This window comes from Hibiscus syriacus, unplaced genomic scaffold (assembly GCF_006381635.1).
Source record: "Hibiscus syriacus cultivar Baekdansim isolate YM2019G1 unplaced genomic scaffold, ASM638163v2 tig00111582_pilon, whole genome shotgun sequence".
In the NCBI taxonomy this organism is placed as follows: domain Eukaryota; kingdom Viridiplantae; phylum Streptophyta; class Magnoliopsida; order Malvales; family Malvaceae; genus Hibiscus; species Hibiscus syriacus.
The window spans coordinates 9,655,382-9,679,122 of record NW_024063126.1 but is presented as its reverse complement, the minus strand read 5'-3'; the positions used below and the strand labels follow the sequence as shown (position 1 = coordinate 9,679,122).

Sequence of the window (23,741 nt, the reverse complement as noted above, 5' to 3'; positions counted from 1 at the left end):
ATGGTGATGCCAATAAACATCATTAAAATATGATTTCTACTATATCTCAGTCAGCAGGTTAACGTCCAACTCATACAAGCGTTAACTTTTTAACATAAAAAGGACGATTTTAGAATATCTAAATAGCCAAGTGACCGTTTTATAACTTTTAATAGTCGGATGACTCGAAAAAAAATCATTTTATAGTTAGATGACCAAATTTTAACTTTTAATAGTCAGTATACTCAACAAAATAAAATCCAGAGACCATTTATTGTTAGTCCAATCTAATAATTTATACTATAATTTTTTTATATATTTGTTAGTGTCACTTTTTCCATCTAGAAGCAACATGGGTAAGTTTCTCAACATTGGAAACCCTATTGCATTCCAACAATGTAAAAATAAATACTCTATACGTTTAAATAAATTTGTTCATTTTAATTTTTAAAATTATCTAATTTAAAATGTCTTATTAGAAAATTTAATAAAAAACATTTATATATTTTTATCCTTATTTGTCTCATTATTTTATATCTATCAAAACAAATCGGGTAAACTATGCGTTTAGTACCTAAACTATTAGTTTTTGTTCATTTTAGTACCTAAACTTTCATTTTTTTAAACCATACATAACATTTAATTATTTGTTTCATTTTAGTACCCTCTGTTAAAAATTTAAGGGATAGTATCGTCGGCCATCACGTCTACAGTCGTCGGCCGTCGTATTCGTCGGTTGATGAAACTCAAACTTTCCAGCCCGTACCTTTTCAACCCCCTAAATATGATTATGGCCTATATTTCATTGGGAAACACTTCAATCACCCCAAATCGAAGATGGACTCTTCGATTTCTTCTTCCTCTGATCTCCATGGTTTATCGTCTGATGGGCCTGAAACTGAACTATATTGGTCGACTCGTCATTCTCTCATGGTCCACCATTCAGATTGGTCGTCCTTCCACCAGAGCTATGACACATCAGCCCGTTTGTTAAGTTTTTAACGACAGTGTACTAAAATGAAACAAAAACTGAACGTTAGGTATGATTTTGAAAACAAAAATGAAAGTTTAGGTATTAAAATAGACAAAAAATGATAGTTTAGGTACTAAAAGCGTAATTTACTCCAAACAAAAATGTCAAATCTATCAATCAATTTTTAGGGATAATTTTTTCATTTTCCTCATTTTATACAACTTAACACGTGCTTAGATTTATCTCCTAAAACTATGTAATTAGCCAACATGGAACAAAAATGATGGGACAGAGGGAATAATGTTTAAAAATTAATTTACATAACTTTTTATTTTAATCCTAATCCCTACGTATTATACACTCTAAACTCTAAATTTTAAACCTAAACTATAAATTTTATAACCTAAAATCCAGAGTCGACTCAAATTTTCGGGCTCGAGCAAAAACTAAAATATTGGCCCTACATAACGAAAGCATATTCCATTACTTTGAAAATTTAATTTAATGTTTTATTAATAAACTACATAAACATATTTAAACTTTATCAAACACGTTACTTTTATTGTTTTATTAAGAAAACACTAAATACAACTAAAACAATAAAGACAGTCACTAACTTATAATATTGTCAAACATGATTATTTTATTATTTTATGAAGCTGGAAGATGGGGCCTAGACGAAAGCTCATAATGCGAATTATCAAAAGGAAAAATGTTTTTATTAATATCTATACTATGTGTGAATTGTGTTTTTAGTCATTATGCTCTAATTGATCAATTTTAGTTCATATATATTTTAAAATTTTAAATCTGAATAACAATTCAAACAGTCAACGACTATATGACTAATCTTTTAAATATGTTATTTTATATTTTTATGATTTTTATTTTTATTAACAAAATAAATAATCGGTGATACTATAAGATTTGACACTATTATTTAATCTTCAATTATGATTAGTTTTTTTTATAAAAAAAGTGATTATTCTTTATATGCAATTTATGATCTTTATTGAGATACATGTGAATTTTACAAACACCAATCAATTACTACTACTTTGTTTTTTAATTTAAAACTTCCACCATAAGGGGTTAATACATTGTCATTATTTTTTTATTTTATCAACATATAATTTAAAGACATGTTAATTTAAGTTTAAATCTTAATATTTATATGTCTATATTTTAAAATCAACCAAATTATTGTTTTTATATTTTTTTCTTCAATGAACTTATTTCATATGAGAAATCATAGAAAATTTATTTAAATTAAAATAATAATAATTAATATTATAATTAATATATTTTCATAAAATAAATGAATTTAATTCTAATAGTAGTTTAACCTAAAAACTATTTTCCTATCAAAAACAAATATTTCTTGTTAAGTGTAGTGGTTAGTCGTTGCCTTCTCCTAAATGTCCTAGGTTCGATCATCTTAGAAATCATGCATTGGATTATGGCTTTTAAAGCTAGAAAGTTGCCCATAATTAAACATGTTGGAAGCATTTAGGTATAAAGGCTCGATGATGATATTTCTGGTAGTATAGTTAGTCTTTTAGCCTTGTAAAACCTTAGCTATAAGATCTGAGAGCATTTATTTCAACATAAATTTATTTTGTTTAGTTGATTTTATTGTATTCAAGTGTGATAAAATTAACTTCATTTATAAATTTTTGTTTTAGTATTTTGTTATGTTATTCAAGTTTCAAATCTTTAATAAGTTCATCATTTTAACTAATATATTTTTATTTTAAAAATTTCAAGTTAAGTTATACTTAAATTATTAATCAATTTTCACATTAAAAGTAAGATTTATGAATATTTTAACTCAATTTATATAATTTAATAAAAGCATGTTCAATAAGACAATATCTAAATTTAATTTAGTGATTATAAATAAAATTTATAATATAAGAATTATAAATAATATAAAGAATTGGAATTAATCTAAAAACTTAATTTATAATATACAAATTATAATGAATATAAAAATTAAATTTCAAAAAGTAATCATATTAATTTAATTATCATAAATTTATTATAAATTTAAAATAACATAATTATATTAATGGTAACTTATTACTTATAAGTTAGGTAAATATTAGACCACTTTAACAACATGTCGGATCATTTACAGGTTGAGTCAATTACATGTCAGGTTCATAACGGGTCAGGTAGAAAACAAGTCGGGTAATACCAGTTATTTACCAGGTCAATCTCAGGTTCGAGTTCATATTAGTCGGATGCAGTTCGAGTATCATATTTCAGTTCAATTCGGGTTCAGGTCGTTCTCAGGTCGGGTGCAGGATGGGTTTAGATCCACAATTTCCAGGTCCAACTCGAGTTCAGGTCAACACCAGTTCCGACTCGAGTCGATTTCGGATCGCCACAATACATGTTAAAAATAATTTTAACTCGATTCGATTTCAGTCAATTTTACAAGTCAGGTTGGCTTCTTACACCCCTACGAAACTAATAGTGCATGTTTAAATGGAAGGACAGCAAAAGATTCTTAGCATCATGGAAAAGATACAACCAAAGCAGTGTAGATAGATGGAATGTCTTATATCTTTGTCACACACTTTAATTAGTAAGGTACTCTAAATTTTTACTTTAAGGTAAGTCTGAGGTTTGAACTCATACTTTTTATAAGTATTGTTTTCATATTTTTAACTTTAAAATATCATTAATAAATTTAAATTGGTAATATAATTTTTTATTTGTATTCGAACATATTAATTTAGACGTACTATTACTAAAAAAAATAAATGATGGAATTATTTTAGCGTACCAAAGTTAAAGAAGTAATAGAAATGAATCAAGTTGAAATGCCATGGAAAGATACTTAATATCCATAGAAAAGATAAAATCAATTAAAGTCTCAACCAGTTTGAGATTTATTTATTGATTGAGTTGTCAATAATATTCGTATTATCTCATTTTGTATAAATTTCAATCTTAATATTTATTCTTAAGAAAATTTTAAATATTTACCATGAAAATATAATATTCGAGTTATACTGATTACAGAAGAAATATCTTACGTTTATTTTCCCGTTGGTTGCATGATCTATGCCAATTTTATATGAGAATAGGAGAGTAAATAATGTATTTTAGATAAATTATTAAAGTTGTTTTTTAATTATATTTATCATGATTTTTAAATGACATTAGGATATTTTAGGTTGAAATATTTTTTAATTAATCAATAAATTATAAGTTAATTTTTTAATGTATCTTAAAATATCTTAATCAGATATCAAGAATTTCTTATCTATATTAGTGAAGATAAAGTAAGCATTAAACTAAACATAAATCTAATACACGATTTTTGAATGATAAATTACAAGATTGATCACTTTTGTTTAAGTTTTGTACATTTTTTCTCACTAGATTTAAAAAATATAATATTCAGTCACTTTCATTTTTATTTAATTAAAATATGCTCATGTTTTTTATTTAATTAAGATGTGATCACTTACCTTATCGATTTTTAAATATTTAGTCACTTAAATTTTGATTGTCGTTAGTGAGGAAAACTGAGGAAATTTAAAAAAAGTGATAATGTTTTAATTAAATAAAAACGAAAGTTACCAAATGTCATGTTTTTTGAATTTTGTGAGAAAAAAGTATAAAAATTAAAAGGAAAGTGATCAATCATGTAATTTACCAAATTTTAAATTATCATATATTTTAAATATTTTTATTAATTATTTATAATTAAATTCAATCAAACTATTCATCATAAATTTTGGATAAATTCAGAATCATATTATTTATGTTATTTAAGGATTTATTTGATTAATCTCCTTAGATTATATATTTATTTATTTAGTATTATAGATTAGATTAAATTTAATTTTACGTGTTGTGTATCTATTGTATCTCTATCTTAATATTACCTTTGGGTAAATTGAAGATTAATATCCCAACTATCATTTTTATTATGTTTTGGTTATCTAATTGTTATTTTAAATTTTTTCTTTATTTTTTCGGTAAGGTATTTTTCTTTTATTTTTTGTTTAAATTATTGAGTAAACCGTATCATTTACCACTAAACTATTTAACCCTTTTACTGTTACCACCGATCTTTCAATTTCGTCAATCCGACCATTAAACTATTTAATTATTCTCAATCAAGCCACTTGCTGTTAACATTTAACATATTAGGTGACATGACACTTAAATATTTTAGTATAATCACACATTTGATCTCTATTATTTACATATTCTCTCAATTTAATATATATTTATTAAATTTTAAATTTATTTTAATTTATTAAAAGTAGGACTAAATTATTAAATTTATTTTAATTTATTTAAAGTATGACTAAATTGAGAGAATATGTAAATAACGTTGACCAAATGTGTGATTATACCAATATATTTAACTGCCACATCACCTAATTTGTTAAATGTTAACTGCAAGTCACTTGATTGAAAATAATTAAATAGTTTAGTGGTTTGATTGACAAAATTAAAAGATTAATGGTAAAAGTAAAAGGAATAAATAGTTTAGTGGTCAATGTTATATTTCACCCTAAATTATTTTATTTTGTTTAAATTGTTTGCCGTCTCAGAATTCCATTTGCTTCAGGCAATGTGGAATTCCACTACCAGGATTCCCTTAATTTTGCTCTCCCTTACTGTTCCTGCGGTTTTTTTTAACAAAAACGTCTTAGGCAGTACTTGAGTGAATTTATAAAATTTTAAGATATGTTGAATTTATAAAATTTTAGAGGACGAAAATATATTGTAAATATAAAATATAAAGAGTATTTCTGAAAAATATAAAAATTTAAAAAATTTAAAATTATATCACTCCTCGGTAAATCCCTATTTGGGAGCCCATGGAATCATTTTTGTTACCCCAATTCCCAAGAATAGAATAATTCATACATGGTTAAACACCAATACATAATTTGCTCAAATCCTTCATGTTAGGAAATAAACTAAGTACAAGTAATTTCCCTATAACCATATTAGTGAGAATGCGAAATAAAAGCGGAAAAATAATACCCGAAAATTGATAACGGAGTTCAGCCAATTGTGCTTACGTCTCCGGGCTGCTGCAGATCTTTTACTAAGAGAGAAAATTTACAGGTGTTTACAAAACACTCACTACTCACAAGAAAGCTCTCTAGTATAGGAAGAAAGAAATGTTTTGGGATGATTTTTAAGCTAAATGGGTAAGGGTATTTATAGTAGAAACTTAGGGACTAATCTTTGAAAATACCCTAAAGTGCAATGACTAAAGTGAATTTACCCATTCCTATTTTCAACAAACATCTACCAAAATTTTACCAAACTTTGAAAAACATTTTTCAAAGAAACATTTACCAAACTTTGAAAAAACATTTTCCAAAGTTGGTTGCCAAACTTTGAAACTTTTAACAATCTCCCACTTGAAGACTGATTTTAATATGTCTTCACACCTCGATCAATGCAGCAGCATGTCTGGTCTTGTTATTCTAGCATGCCAACTGAAGCTGAACACAACTTCAGTTTGTCCGTAGTCACCGTCTTTGTCAACATGTCTGCCGGATTTTGAGCTCCACTAATCTTTTCAAGTTTCAAAATCCCATCTTCCAGAAGAGACCGGATAAAATGATATCTCAATTGTATGTGCTTTGTCCTGGAATGAAAAGACGGATTCTTTGCTAGATGGATAGCAATTTGACTGTCGCAATACAAGATATTGTTTTCTTGTTTCTTGCCTAACTCTTCCAAGAAACTTTGGAGCCAAACCATCTCCTTGCTGGCTTCCGTAACAGCGACATATTCTGCTTCAGTTGTGGAGCGAGCAACTATCTTCTGTAGTTGAGAAACCCAACTCACTGCAGTTCCTCCTAGAGTATAGACATACCCTGTAGTGCTCCTTCTGATGTCGACATTTCCGGCTAAGTCAGCATCTACATAGCCTGTCAGTATCATATCTCCACCTTTGAAACAAAGTGCTTTGTTTGTGGTACCCCGAAGATATCTGAGGATCCATTTGACTGCTTCCCAGTGTACCTTGCCCGGATTATTCATGTACCTGCTAACAGCTCCCACTGCATGAGCAATATCTGGTCTGGTACAAACCATGTCATACATCAGACTTCCAATTGCTGAGGCATACGGCGCCTTCACCATGTGTGCACGTTCTTCCTCCGTCTTTGGTGATTGGTCTTTGGAGAGTCTGAAATGAACACCTAAAGGTGTACTTACTGGTTTAGCATCTTGCATGTTGAACCTGAAGAGTACTTTGTTGATGTACTCAGCCTGTGATAACATCAAATTCCCCGACTTTGTGTCTCTCTTGATCCTCATCCCAAGAATCTGCTTTACATCGCCCAAATCCTTCATAGCAAACTGCTTCGACAATTTTTGCTTCAAGTTTATGATCTCTTGCATGTTTGAGCCTGCAACGAGCATGTCATCAACGTACAACAATAAAATAATGAAACTATTGTCAAACTTCTTGATGTAGCAACAATGATCTGCTTGGCATCTGGTAAAACCACTGCTACTCATGAAACTATCGAACTTCTTGTACCACTTTCTAGGAGCTTGTTTTAAACCATACAAGCTCTTCTTCAACCTGCATACCAGGTTTTTCTTGCCTGCCTCTATGAAGCCTTCTGGCTGCCTCATATAGATCTCTTCCTCCAAATCACCATGAAGGAAAGCTGTCTTTACATCTAACTGCTCAAGATGTAAATTCTCCGCAGTTACAATTTTCAACACCAGTCTGATTGTAGACAGTTTTACGACTGGAGAGAAAATTTCATTGTAGTCAATACCTTCTTTTTGCTGAAAACCTTTGACTACCAATCTTGCTTTGTAGCGTTTGCTCCCATCATGCTCTTCTTTGATCCTGTAAATCCACTTGCTGTGGAGCGCTTTCTTGCCTGGTGGTAACTCAGTTAATTCCCATGTCTGATTTGACATAAGCGAGTCCATCTCATCTTTCATGGAAGACTCCCACTTGACTGAATCCTCCACTTGCATTGCTTCATCATAGCACTCTGGTTCATCATTTTCAGTCAGCAACAAGTAGTGCAAAGAAGGCGAATACCGTTGGGTTGGTTTAGGAATTCTGGAGGAGCGTCTCAGTTCTGGTGTGTCTGGTTCTTCTTGAACTGCTTCTGGACTGATCTGAACATCATTTCCAGAAATCTCCTCGAACTTAGCAAATTCCTTTGTTTCAGCCTCGGTATTACTTGATTATGCGGTTGACTTGTCTTTGTACATCACATTCTCATTGAAAATGACGTCTCTGCTTCTGATGATCTTCCGATTTTCGTAGTCCCAAAACCGGTAACCGAACTCATCACCACCGTAACCAACAAAGACACATTTGTTGGACTTGGCATCAAGTTTACTTCTTTCAGCAGAGTTTATGTGTACATAAGAAATACAACCAAACACTCTTAAGTGTGAAAGGTTTATTTCTTTCTTGCTCCAAGCTTCCTCTGGTATTCCGCCATCCAAAGGAACTGAGGGCCTACGGTTGATCAGGTAAGCTACAGTGTTGATAGCTTCAGCCCATAGAAATTTGGGCAATCCGGCATGTATCCTCATGCTTCTGGCACGTTCATTCAGAGTTCTGTTCATGTGCTCTGCTACGCCATTCTGCTGCGGTGTTATGGGAACTGTTGTCTCCATCTTGATCCCATTGTTTGCGCATAAATCTCTGAAACTACTGTCTCTGTACTCTCCTCCATTGTCAGACCTCAACCGCTTGACTTTCAAACCAGTCTCATTTTCCACCATGGCCTTTCATTTTCTGAAGGTATCAAAGACTTCTGATTTCTTCTTCAGAAAATAAACCCACACCTTCCTTGTTGAATCATCGATGAAGGTGACATAATATAGTGAGCTTGCAAGAGATGGAACAGGGGATGGTCCCCATACATCAGTATGAACCAATTCTAACCTTTCTGCTTTGGGAGTCTTGCCAATCTTTGTAAAACTGACTTTCTTTTGTTTTCCAAAGATGCAATCCTCGTATAGTCTTACATCTACATTCTTTAGATCGGGCAGCTTCCCTTTTGACAGAAGTATCTTCATTCCTTTCTCGCTCATATGGCCGAGCCTTTGGTGCCATAGGTTTCATTTTCCATCAGCATCTGCTACTGCAATGATATTCTCTAAATTTGAGGTTACATAGAGAGTACCGGTCTTCTTACCACGAGCAATGATGAGTGCTCCTTTGGTAATCTTCCATTCACAGCCTGAAAAAGTTGTACTATATCCTTCTCCATCAAGCTGTCCAACAGAAATCAGATTTCTTTTGAGGCCAGGAATATGTCTCACTCCTGTCAGCTTCCAGGTGGTCTGGTTTGGCAGCTTTAGTCGGATGTCTCCTTTTCCGACGATCTTCAAGGTTTCATCATCAGCTAGATGAACCTTCCCAAAATCACCACTGACATAGTTCTCTATGATTTCTCGGCATGGGGTGGAGTGGAAAGATGCCCCTGAATCCAAGATCCATGATTCAATCGGACTGTTGACGCTTAAAATCATGGCATCACCTGTCTCCTCCGTCATGTTGGCAGATTCCTGTGCGCCGGTATTTTTCTTCGGTGCTCGGCAATCTCTTTTGAAGTGACCCTTCTTGCCGCAATTATAACAGGTAAAATCTTTATTTCCTGTTCTTGATTTGCCCCTTCTGGATTTTGATCTGCCACGATTTGAATTTCTTTCTGAAGTTCTCCCTCTAGACTCCGTGTGCAAGGCTGAGGAGGTTGATGCTTCACCCGATTCTCTTCGTCGAATTTCTTCACTCAATACCAGATCCCGAACATCGCCGAATTTTAATTTGTTGTTTCTCGACGAACTGCTGACTGTTGTAACAGTAGCATTCCAACTGTCTGGTAGAGATGATAAGAGAATTAAAGCTCGAACTTCATCATCGAACTCAATTTCCACTGAACTCAACTGGGTTGTGATTGTGTTGAGTTCATTTAGGTGTTGTGCCACCGATGCCCCTTCCACCATCCGCAAATTGAATAATCGCCTCATCAAATGAACTTTGTTTGAGGCCGATGGCTTCTCGTACATACTGGAGAGAGCCGCCATAAGACCCGCCGTGGTCTTTTCCTTTGCTATGTTAAAAGCAACATTGCGGGATAACGTCAGTCGGATAACTCCGAGGGCTTGTCTGTCGAGAAGAGCCCAATCTTCATCCTTCATGCCCTCTGGTTGCTTTCCTGAGAGAGGTTGATATAGATTTTTCTGGTACAAAAAATCTTCAATCTGCATCTTCCAAAAGCCAAAGTCCGCACCATCGAACTTTTCAATTTTTACCTTCCATTCGTCTGCAGCCATCGCTCTCACTCGAATCTGGCTTCGTTTGGATCGTTTTTGACAATTCTTGCGAATCACCGTGTATTAGAACACCACCGTCGACAAACTCGTATCGCCGATCGAATTTCACTATTCACGAAATTCACTATTCACGTGAATAGTAATGAATAGTAACCTCGCAGAAAATTTGACAAAATTCACAACCAAAAGCTCTGATTACCAGTTGTTAGGAAATAAACCAAGTACAAGTAATTTCCCTATAACCATATTAGTGAGAATGCGAAATAAAAGCGGAAAAATAATACCCGAAAATTGATAACGGAGTTCAGCCAATTGTGCTTACGTCTCCGGGCTGCTGCAGATCTTTTACTAAGAGAGAAAATTTACAGGTGTTTACAAAACACTCACTACTCACAAGAAAGCTCTCTAGTATAGGAAGAAAGAAATATTTTGGGATGATTTTTAAGCTAAATGGGTAAGGGTATTTATAGTAGAAACTTAAGGACTAATCTTTGAAAATACCCTAAAGTGCAATGACTAAAGTGAATTTACCCATTCCTATTTTCAACAAACATCTACCAAAATTTTACCAAACTTTGAAAAACATTTTTCAAAGAAACATTTACCAAACTTTGAAAAAACATTTTCCAAAGTTGGTTGCCAAACTTTGAAACTTTTAACACTTCCTTCTAAGCTCTCATCTTTCGCTTCATATTTTTCATCTCATTCCAAGCCATGCAGAAAAAGGAAAAGCATATTCAGAGTGTCGGCATTTGCCATAGAATCTTCAATTTCATCCTCTACAGCCTTGTTGGCATAGCCCTCAAACGGGTCACCTTGGGGCACCCTATGCCCCTAGGCTCAACCAATGAACCCCAACAACATGAATACGCCAGGAATGGTGTCCGACAACCACTAATAAGTCTAGCCAAACTCAACCGAAACAAAAGGGCGAACTCGAAACCAATCGAAGAAGAAAAAGATGATGAAAATGACGTCGAAGCAGTGGAGAGAGGGAACGGATTCATCGAAGATGATAAGCCCCGAGTCCATGGGAGAACAGGCCAACAGCGTATCGTTATTCCTATAACAGATGGTTCGAAATCGGCTAAACCGGTACTTACAGGTCTGGGATTGAACATTAATGAAATATCTGAAACATTCGTTCAGAATACGAACTAAGATTCATAAGGTGGGGGCAGAATCTCTGGTTCTATTGTTTTTTTTAAACTAATTATAGATTCATAGTATGGAAAAGCAAACATAGATCAATCTCATTTCCAATAACTTTATTTATCCCAAATGGAAAATGTAGCTTCGCATTAGTACATGTTGGTTCTTGCTGTGTGCTCCACTGAAGAATCAACAGCTTCATTTTCTTGATTTCTCTATGCATTGATTTCTGCTTGAATTTGTTACAGGCTTTTCCCTTTTATTTCAGGAACCACTGTGATCACAAACACTATAGTACTATACCCAGTGCACATATTGCAGCATAAAGCAGGAAGGTACCTGTGAAAGCCATGAATTGCAGATAAAAAATTCACAAGTACAGCTTAAAAGTATGGAAACTTGAAGATAAAAAAGAAGATAGCTTTATTCTATTTACCGGAGGAGATCCAGCTCATGAGGTAGTTGAAAGAGTAAGTAACTGCCCCTCCACAAAACCAGTTCACCAGTGTTGCTAGGCTTCCAGCTACTCCTTTGATATTTATTGGGAATATCTGAAACAAAACTCGAGTGTGAGTATCAGATATGAGTCATATTCCGACACCCATGTTTGGATACGTGTTGGACATGAATGTCCGATGCCGATATGCTAATGTATAACTGACCCCAAATAAGATTAGCGTAAATAAAAAGTGGTAATTCATACTTTGGCAATGAACAAATTGAATGGATATATATGATTCCAATGAAGTATTTTTTAGATTCACCAATATGCCTGCTGCAGAAAGAATGGGCACTGAATTTGGTGCCAAATTATGGTCCTTAAGATAGAATGCCATCCCAGAAAGTATACAGGAAAGAATCAACCCTGTTGAAGAAATCTGTAATGAAAACGAAAAGATGATCGGTGAAAACGATTTGGCTCGTCAATTTAAGAACATTAGTGATTGTTCATTGATCTAAATGTGTACCAGTATTACAGGCTTTCTTCCAGCCTTATCAATCACTGTTGTGAAAAATGCTGTAATTGGAAGCTGCATAAACGGTTGTTTTGATCAGTTGTTTTCCAGGAAAATTTACATGGATGTCGAGGAAAGGAGGAGATGAAACCTGAAGAATAGCATATACTATTGTCCCTTTACCGGAAGAGACTCCTGAGACATTTTAAGTACAAAAATCGCAACTTTAATGATAGGAGAAATTTGAGGCCAAATGCAATCAGGGTGTAACTCGAAAGGTTCCGACGTTCCGTTATCTGCAGACTCGAAAATATTGCTGACATAAAAGAAGATGCCACTGATTCCTCCAAATTGTTGAAAAAACATTAAACCAACTCCTATCTGATCATAGATAATGAAGGACACATTAATTAGGATATAAGAGTGAAGACTTGTGATTGCCAATGTTTGAAGATCAGTTGTAATTACAATGACTGAGCGTAAGTATCTTCATTGAAACAAATCCAGCATTTTAGCTTTTGGAAGCTGTTCAAGAGTCTCTATATAGTCCTGTAAAGCATGAAGATAACTTATTTTTATAGAACATTTCTCGACAATGCTTTAACTCATTGTTCATGCTGGTTAAAATGATAAGAGTTCAGACTAAGAAACCGAATCTCAGCCGCCTCCTTCGATATATCAGTGTCCTTGCCACGAAGATTTTGTAGTGCAGCTTCGAATTCTTTTTCATGTCCTATATTTGCCTGCATTATATCTACGGATTTTTATCTAGTTCCCGTTTCATGTTACTATAATTTCAATGTGAAATAGGCTTCCATCTTACTAGCCATCTAGGTGTTTCTGGAATGTAAAAGAGTCCAACAAGCAGAATTGCACAAGGAACGAGTCCTGCAATCAACCGCTTATAAATTCGGCTTCTATCTTTAGCTTCATGAATATGTAGACATACATAGACACACGATTTCTCCGAAATATGTTTCATTCCAACGTGATTACTTTGAATAGATGGATAAAGTGATTTTACCTGTTAATGTTAATGTCCTCCAAGTTATAACCGTCCCTATTATGAAGGAGACCGACACTCCCGTGCAGATCATAAGCTGTAGAAATAAAAAGTGAAATAATTAACAGGTCTGTGTACATTTCATTGATCATGCATTTGTATTTCACATTCATGGAATGGATTCCAGTTGAGTTGATATTAATGTAAATTTTACCTGGTTTACAGCTGTTAGTGCTCCTCGAAGATTCTTCGGCACGATTTCGGCTATAAATACCGGTACCTTGTCAAGAAAGGCATCATAGTCATTAATAAAAGGTTTCAGGAGGGAATTGTAGATGAGATTCAGAAACTCACAACATACGAGAATATTCCCAAGCCATAGCCTGTTGCCAGTCTTCCAATGTCTAAAGACAAAGCCCCCTTTTTGTTTTAATCAAAGACATCGAAACAGGTTACGGTTACATTTCTTCATAATCGATTAATTTGTAGCTTAAACAATGATAAATTTAGAGGTGAAGCTGGATCACAAGTACAACCTTAGCAAAATAAATAGCTAGCCACCCTGCAACACAGAAGCCAGTAGCTGTTCTCATTGCCTGCACATATTTAGCAAACAACATAATGTTACATCATATCATAATCTATACCAAAGGAAAAAGAATTACTAAAACTTACCCTTTCCTACCAATAAAATCAGCAACCGGTCCACTCGTGATTGCACCAGCACCGAAAATCAGTATAGAACCAAACTCTGAATACTGAAGATTCAAAGATCGAATGCATTAGTTATAAGTTGCTTGCTTAGAAAATTTAGTGTCCAAATATATACCTCTAGTGTAAGAGAAAGACCATAATTTCAGCCGGAGTTGCTGATGAAAAGACTGCCTGAAAACAATTTCAACATTTTACAGCTTATGGAAGTAACCATTACAAGCAAATCTCATTTTCTGGTGCATAGAGTGGTGACGGAGACTTACGCAGGAACCGAACTCGAAGGATCCACAGAATGCGACAATGGTCATGCTTAAATCGTCATTGATGGTCATGGTCTCTGTCTACTTAACTTCCCGAATGCTGATACAAATGTAATAGAGAATAAGCTTGAAGCAATGTATTCAATATGAAGAAAATTAGGAAATTCTCTCACGTCAATACCTTTTATATCAGCTTGAAGCAATTTTGACCGTTGTTGAGTTCAATCAAGACAGCGCCTTGTTCAAAGTCCAAGATAGATGGGATCATGTTTGACACCAAGCAGTACAAAAATAACAATTGAAATGAAAAATGAGACTATTTGATCCGTTTTGTTATGTATGGCTCATAAACAAAGAAAGTATCGTAGTGGGGGCGGGTTACGATTATGAGGGTTGGGGTGAGGGGGCTATGGTCCTCGGTATGGTACAGGGTTGTTTTTGTAAATATGTATAAGGGTTTATTTATTATAAAAGGAGATGTAACCTAAACCTATGAGACATTGAATTGAATAAAAATTCAAGCGCCGCCTAGGGCACCGAGGACTTAAGCACATTGCTGAACCTCATTAAAATTCTTGTGTTCTTTCCGTTTTCTTTACCCGATTCTTTAACAATTGGTATTAGATGTCAAGAACCAAATTCGAAGTTGCGAAATTCGATGGTCAGGGTAACTTCGGATTATGGCAACAAGGGTGAAGGATCTGTTGGCGCAACAAGGGATTCTGAAGGCTTTGCGACCTACAAAGCCGGGGTCGATGGAGGAGGAAGATTGGGAAGAATTGCAACAGCGAGCGGCAGGAACCATACGATTATGTTTGGCGGACGAGGTCATGTATCACATCATGCATATGTCATCTCCATATGAAATTTGGAAGAAGTTGGAAAGTCGGTTTATGTCCAAATCCTTAACGACTAAACTGTATCTAAAGCAGCGGCTGTAAAAGCTGAAGATGCATGATTATTATGATTTGGCGCAACACGTGAATGTCTTCAATCAAATTGTTTCTGATTTGACTCGGCTTGATGTGAAAATTGAGGATGAAGACAAAGCCATGATTCTGTTGTGTTCGTTGCCTCCCTCTTACGAACACATGGTGACTACTCTTACATATGAGAAATAGACTATCAAAGTTGAGGAGATTACTGTAGCCTTGTTGGCTCACAACTAGCGGAAGCAGAATGCAGGGGAAAGCTCTCAAGCTGATAGCTTATATGTTAATGGTAATCGAGACCGTGGACGGAAGCCAGAGAAGGCAGGGTCTGGGAAGCGGAATTTTAGATCCAAATCTAGGGATAAGAAGACAATTCACTGTTACAAGTGCGAGGAGGCGGGACATATGAAGCAAGACTGTACGAAGTTGAAAAAGCAGACTGATGAGAAGCATGATGACTCATCTGATGGATGTCTGGATTCTTGATTCTGGATGTTCTTATTACATCACGCCAAATAGGGAATGGTTTTCGACATACATGTCGGTTAATTATGGTTCTGTCAATATTGTTGGTATTGGTGATGTGTGGTGTTCGACATATCCCAGATTTGAAGAAAAATTTGATTTCTTTGGGCACTTTACGGGATAAGGCTGATGATGATAGGAAAACCATTCGGATTATTAAAGGAGCTTTGACTGTGATGAAAAGAAAGATGACTGCAGGGAATATTTACAGATTGTTAGGGAGTACCGTTGTACGTGGAGTTCATTCTGTTGAATCCTGTGATAATACTACCAAACTGTGGCATATGCGTCACACAGCCTCAACTCATCAAACAGACGTGGAATCCTGTCTCCTCTATAGAACAAATCCGGTTCAAGTAAGGTCATGCCCACCAACTCTTGGTTATAACTTAAATACCACCATGGTTTGTCTGCTCTATTACATGTGGGATTTTGTACAAGTTTCGACAAAATATATATATACATATATATTAGAAATGCTTGCTAATCGATTAAGCTTACGAAAATAATTATAGCTTAGCAATAGGTTAAGCAAGTAACTATCAAGGACTCTGCAGGAGGGGCTGTACATGTTAGTGGGGGTTGTTCGATAATATTGAGTTAAAAAATTGAGTTATTCGAGTTGACGAGTCTTATTTTATAACTTAATCTTGACTTGAAATTTTTTCGAGTCAAGTTTGGTTTATAAAATTTAAGTCGGGTCAAATTTTCGAGTTTATGCTTAAATTTAATTGTAAATATTTATAATATTATGATATTATTTTATTCTAATTTAAATGGTTGTTTATGACCATATGTAATACATATATATTTCTTTATATTGTTTCATATGTGATATACATATATCATACAGAGTCGAGGGGTTCGATTAAAACTTGAAAATCAATCCAATAATTATTAAAAATTTCGAGTTGTAAAATGCAACTCGATTTGAACTTGAAATTTTTTCAAGTCAAGTTTATAAAATTACTACTCGAAGTCAATTCGAATCGAGTTTTTTCGAGTTAAGATGAATAAAAAAAATCAACGAGTCGAATCGAGTTTTACTCACCCATGCAGGTTATTGTATACTTTGATCTCATGGTGATGGTGGAAAAGAGCAAATTACTCTTAGGGTGCGTTTGGTTCACGGAATGTAAGATTACCAGTGGGAATAAAAGATTACCAGAGAATAGGATTACTGGGAATGTTGTATTTTGTGTTTGGTTGGTTTAGCAGGAATGTAAGATTACTGTATTTGATTAAAGGAATAAAAGATTATTGAAATCTATATTTGACCAAATTGTCCTTATTATATATTTGTATAATATTACAAATTGTAAAATATTTATATGTTTTCTTTAAAAAATTAAATTCATAATAATATTTATATAATTTTTTTACAAAATTAAAAATATAAAAAAGGTTTAATGAAAGGGTAAAAGAAATATTAACCCTAAACTTCATATAAAATTTTAATTATAAACTTTTTTGTAAATCTAAAATAATTTAAGGATAAATTTGTAATTTAACCTTCGTAGAATTTTTATTATTCAATGACAGAAGAAGGATATTTTTGAAAAAAAATAAAAATTTAAGGGCATTTTAGTCCAAAAATGCCGGTAATGTTACAATACCTAAGGGAAGGGAGGTAATGACATTCCTGGTAATATACCCCAAAAAATCTACTATTGGTAATTAAACTTTACCGGGAATGAGATTCTCTGCCAACCAAACATGGGAATGTGGGATTCCCATCCCATGGGAATCCCACAATCCTTGAACCAAACACCCCCTTAAACTTTTTCAAAATGATTAAAATTAGTCTTTAACATTTCCCAAGTGATTTTAGATGCATTCCGGACATAGTTAGGAAATCTAAAATACGACGTCAGAAAAATTAAAGGGTAAATTACACGGATGGTCAACGATTTCGGTCATCGATTTTAAAAAAATAATATTTTTATCACTTATATTATTAGTTCACTACATATTATTTACTGAAACGATAACTCTTGTTAGTTTCACGATTTTGAGATGTTTTTTTGTATGTATATGGTAGTTTTACTTTTAGTTGTTGATCTTAAGGGTAGGAGGTGAGTAAATCTCGACTCAACTCGAAAAAATATTTTTTTAATTTGAATTCATTCGAATCAACTCGAATTATTGAGTTCGAGTCGAATTGAAATTTGAAAATTTTGATTCACTGAAAAACCCCAAAATTTTGGCTTAGTATTTTCTTATCAATTTTTCTTTTTGATAACAAGTTTTCTATTTTTCAATTTAATCCCTCAATTTTGCATGATTTCCTTATTTCTTCAATTCATCATTCATTCTAAATTCGTTTTTGACTAAATTTGAACTGCATGCTCCCATAACACTATAAAATACATATATAACTTCGATTCTTATGTTTGCAAAAAATGTACTCTCTTTTTTATTTAGTTTCTTAACTTTGCATTTTACTCAATTTGGTCTTTTAACTACAATTATTTACAAATGTTTTATTCTTATTAATCTTGACTCATTTCACTACAGCAAAACATGTTTTTAGTGGCATTTTCAATCATATAGTGGCGTTTTTTAAGTGCCGCTAAAAACCTTTGTGGCGCAAAAACAAATGCCGTAAAAAGCGCTACTGAAACAAACGCCGCAAAAGGTAGCAACGTTTTGTTGTTCACAAATGCTGCTAAAGGTTATATTTTTAGCGCCATTTTTTTACCAAAACCGCTAAAGGTTATGATATTTAGTGGAACTTTTCCAAACGTCTCTTTTTATCTTTTCTTTTGTGACATTTTGTCCCAAAAACGCTGCTAAATGTTCTGACATATAGTGGTGTTTGTTCCCAAAAATGCCGCTAAATGTTATGTCATATAATGATGTTTGTGAATATAAAAAGCCGCTATTGACTACGTATATACCGGCATTTTTTAAAAACTCTGGTATTGACTATGTATTTAGTGGCTTCTTTTATAAAAACACCGCAAATTAAACCTAATTTTTCAAAAGCTATTTTCTACTCTTTTGTTATCCAAATTTAACCTATAGCATTATACAAAAAAATTGACATCCATAAAAACAAACTTGAAATCCATAACAAAAAACTTTAAATCCATAATAATAAATCAAAGTTTACATTAACGTAAAATATAATGTAGTTAAACATTGTTAACTAGAATAAAAATAACACCTAAGAAGGTGGACTCTAGGGTTGATTTTTTTCGTATCATCTGCATCATAGCTTGAAGTTGATTTTGAAAGTCTTCATATTTTTTCTGGTATGTTGTGTTGAAATAGAGAGAAGAGTATTGATAAACAATGGCTTAAGTTTTCCATTGATTAAGAGTGGATATATATACATAAGATGGGGCACATAGAAATAGGAAACTAGCCTAGAGTTAGGGGATTACAACTAATTACAAGGCACATAAATAGGAGACTAGCCTAGAGTTAGGGAATTACAACTAATCACAAGAATATTATAATTGATTACAATAATTTAAAATTTAAATAAAATTTATTATAATTAATTCTCTAATATGCCCCCTCAAGATGGAGCTCCGTAGGAGACACCAATCTTGACCCTTAAGTCTTGGAATCGACTTCGTGGAAGCGGTTTGGTAAGAGCGTCGGTAAGTTGATCTGCTGAGGAAACATGAGTAACACGAAGAGCACCTGATTGAACTTGACCCCAAATAAAGTGATAGTCAAGTGCCACATGTTTCATGCACGAATGAAAGACTGGATTAGAACAGAGATAGGTGGCACCAACATTGTCGTAGTAGATAACAGGCAGTGTAAGAAGATTGATGCCAAGTTCTGTGAGAAGGGAACAAATTCAATTAAGTTCAGAAGTAGTAGCGACAACTGATCGATACTCAGCTTCCGTGGAGGATCGAGCAACTGTACATTGTTTCTTGGATGACCAAGAAATAGGATGACGACCAAGATAGACAATATAGGCACTCGTTGAGGTATAGTCATCTTTGTTTCCACCCCAATCAGCATCTGAGAAGGCATGAAGGGAAAGTGGATTTGCCTTGTGAAGGAATAATCAATGAGTTAATGTGCCACATAGATATCGAAGCAGTCGTTTTGCAGCATTCTAATGTTCAGACGTTGGGCGATGCATGAATTGAGAAAACTTGTTAACAACATATGCTATGTATGGGCGAGTGATGCAAAGATACTGTAACTACCAACAATTGTTCTATATTCTGTGCAGTCAGTTAGAGATGCTACCAACAATTGTTCTATATTCTGTGCAGTCAGTTAGAGATGTACCTGAATGAAGTGTGAGATTTCCATCTGTAACAAGTGGTCTAGCAACAGGTTTTGCACCAATCATTTTTTTCCGGGAAAGAAGATCAGTGATGTAGCGCCTTTGAGTAAGTAGCAGACCGGATGGAGTGGTTAGAACCTCAATGCTGAGAAAATAAGACAAGGTACCAAGATCTTTGATTGAAAATCTTTGTGTCGTGAGGTCAATGTAGAGTTGAATAATATTGGTGTTGGTGCCTGTGATAATAATGTCATCCACATAAACAAGTAGATATATAGTAGTGTCACCTGAGTGAAGAATGAATAGGGAAGTGTCTGCATGAGAGTTTGTGAACCCAGACTTAATGAGGAATTTGAGAAGTTCAAGGTACCAAGCCCGTGGGGCTTGCTTGAGTCCATATATAGCCTTCTTTAGTTTGCATACATGTGTTGGATTGTCTTTATCAACAAATCCTAGAGGCTGAGCCATGTAGACATCTTCGAAAAGATGGCCCTGAAGAAAGGCATTATTAACATCCAATTGTCGTAATTGCCAACCTCTATTGAGTGCCAGGCTTAGAACAAGTCGTATTGTTGTCGTCTTGATAACCGGACTAAAAGTTTCATGATAATCCACTCCAGGTCGCTCATGAAAGCCTTTGGCAACTAGTCTAGCTTTGTACCTGTCAATAGAACCATTAGGAAGCCGTTTAATACGAAAAAACCCACTTACATCCAACAAGATTCTGCAAAGAAGTAGATGGAACAAGCTCCCAAGTTCCATTCCGAACAAGAGCATCAAGCTCATCATTCATAGCTTGTCTCCAATTAGGATCTTTTAGGGTTTGAGAAACAGTATGAGGCTCAATGTCTGATGGTTGAGAAATGATAGCAGTGAGGTTCATTTTGGTTAGGGGTTTATGGATTTTGTTTTTCGATCTAGTGGTCATGGGATGGGTATTTTGATGGGTGGGTTGCGCTATGATTGAAACAGAAGAGGTCTCATAATTGTGTGGTTCTAGTGGTAAATGGTCGACGATGGTTTTTTGGTGATTAATCGAGCTGTGTTCGGGTAAAGGGAGGTCTATTGACAGGGATTGACAGTCGACTGTTGAGTGAGCCACTTGAAATTGGTAAAATTTGGACCGGGGAAAGCCATTTGGAAATGATCACTGGGGTGGGATATGATAGATGGATTTGGTGAGTGCTAAAGGGAAAGGATTTTTCAAGAAATTTGACATGAAGAGAAATGTATATTTTAGAAGCGGATAGAGCGAGACAAATATATGCACTTTGTGTTGAAGAGTAACCAAAAAGACACAAGAGTGGAACAAGAGTCAAGTTTATGCTGAGAATAAGGACGAAGCCATGGATAACAGAAGCAACCAAACACCCGAAGTTTAGTGTAGTTGGGTTGAGACTCAAAGAGTTTCTCAAAAGGAGATGAAAGATGTAATGTGGATGTGGGCATACGGTTGATGAGATATACAACAGTGGAAAATGCGTAAGTCCAATAAGTTAAAGGCATTGATGCATGAGTAAGGAGAGATAAACCAGTTTCAACAATATGTCGATGACGTCGTTCAGAAAAACCATTATGTTCTGGTGTATGGGGTGGTGTATTAAGATGTGATATACCATTGGTGGAGAGGAAAAGATCAAGGGCTTGATATTCATCACCATTATCTGAATAGAAGGTAACAATTCTGTAACATCTTCAATACCGGGTTAGTGACCAAATTGTAAAATTTCAGGAATTAGTGATTAAAGTGGGATAATTGAATAGTTCAATGATTTATTGGAAATATGATGAAGGTTATTTAGTAATTATTGAATGAAGTAAAGGGTAAAATAGTCATTTGACATGGAAGATTTTTATTTTCCTTTATTAGATAAGGAAGCTACGTGGAAAAGAAAAGAAGGCAAAATAAACTTCCAGAGTTCTCTTCTTCTTCTTCTGCTGTGAGTCACCATGGCAAAGGTGAGTTTTATGGTTAGTTGATTATTTGTTAAAATAAAAGTTGGTTTATGATTATTAGATGATAACTAAGCTTAAGGAAAGCTTAAGTTATCTTAAAATCAAAGTATGATGGAGTTAGGAGGGATTAAAGATTTGAGGTTCTTGGGTGAAATCTTGAAATAGAGTTCATAACTAGAGTTAGAAGTTAAATTTAACTTGTCAATGGTCTAATTAAGAAGTTAGAAGCCATAGAATTGGAATTAAAACATATTGCAAAGTTGGTTTAATTCTTGAGTTACATATGAGGAAAAGAATTTTGAAGCTAAAGATGGTTTATATAGATATAAATTGGTTTAAGCATGTGTATATGAGTTGAGAACATGAAAGGGGTTGAAAGATGAAGCATTTGAGTTGATTTGAGTAGATTTTCGGGCTTAAAAATGAATTATGAGCTATGTGCATCGATGCACATTCGAGGTGCACCGATGCATCAAGGGTAAATTTCCAGAAATTGTTCAGACTGTATCGATGTATAGGAAGTGCATCGATGCACCCATTAAAAATGGAAACATCGAATGTAATTAATGGATCGATGCATAAGGAGTGCATCGATGCACATGTTAAGGGATGCATTGATACACTGTAGAATGCATCGATGCACTTCAAGGGAAATAGAATTATACCTTTATTTTGGTCTAAGAAATGATAGATTAGTGTATATCAATTGGATTCTAATATGTACTATATGATAGATATCGAGCCGAACAAGTCCCGGAGCGATTATCAAGTTATGATTCGATCGTAAGAGAGGAAATTATAAAAATGGATTGGAACTTAGTGAGGCCAAGGTGAGTGCGTATTATTTTATATATGATGTTTAATGGGAAATAAGACTTGTGATAAGTCTAATTTCTATAGTATTGTGCATGAAGCATGAACATGAACATGTGTTTATTATGAGTGTCTGAGTTATATGTTATGGTATGTGTTGCCATGTTATTGTATATGTATTTCATGGTTGATGTGAATATATGCTATGTTATGATGATATAAGAAATTATATGAATATAAAGAGAAGTTATGTGATAGATCTTTGAGATATATAGAAATGGAATATAAGATTACGCGAATACATGATATGTGATAAATTAGGTAATAATATGGGAATATGGTAAAAAGTGAGTTTAGAAGAAATGATGGGAATGAAATACTCAAGTGTAAAGGTTATATAAACAATAAGAATGTGAGTTGGGTAAGTGAATAATGGTATGAACATTTATGTGAAATAGTAAAATAGAATTATCTCATGAATGAGAATTGAAACAAGATAGATAATATTGACCTATATGATGATATGAGACTTGAACATAAGTGATAATAGGAACATATAAGATGAGTTAGATGGGAAAGATACATGCTTAAATAAAATTATGATATATGGTTGTATGATGAAAATCTACGTAATCATATTAGAAAGTTATGTACTATATGAATTGAATTAGGTAAATATAGATTATTATATAATGAAATATAGAAGTGACATATGTTATGAGTGTGACAGATGTGATATGATCTAGGTGAATATCATAGAATGAAGTATAAGCTATATGATATGATAAGTTATTTTATACATATATATAAAGTTATATCAGGACATATGAGATTATGAGAAGGAGAATATAAATGATGTGAATACAAGTATAGGAAAAATGATATATATATAGGAAGAT

The 23,741-nt window shown here is 33.8% G+C and overlaps 1 pseudogene; it reads right to left on the bottom strand.

The window, feature by feature from the left end:
- Positions 1–11,486: 11,486 nt before the first annotated feature.
- On the bottom strand, positions 11,487–14,427 carry LOC120165428 (annotated as a pseudogene).
- Between the last annotated feature and the right edge of the window lie 9,314 nt (positions 14,428–23,741).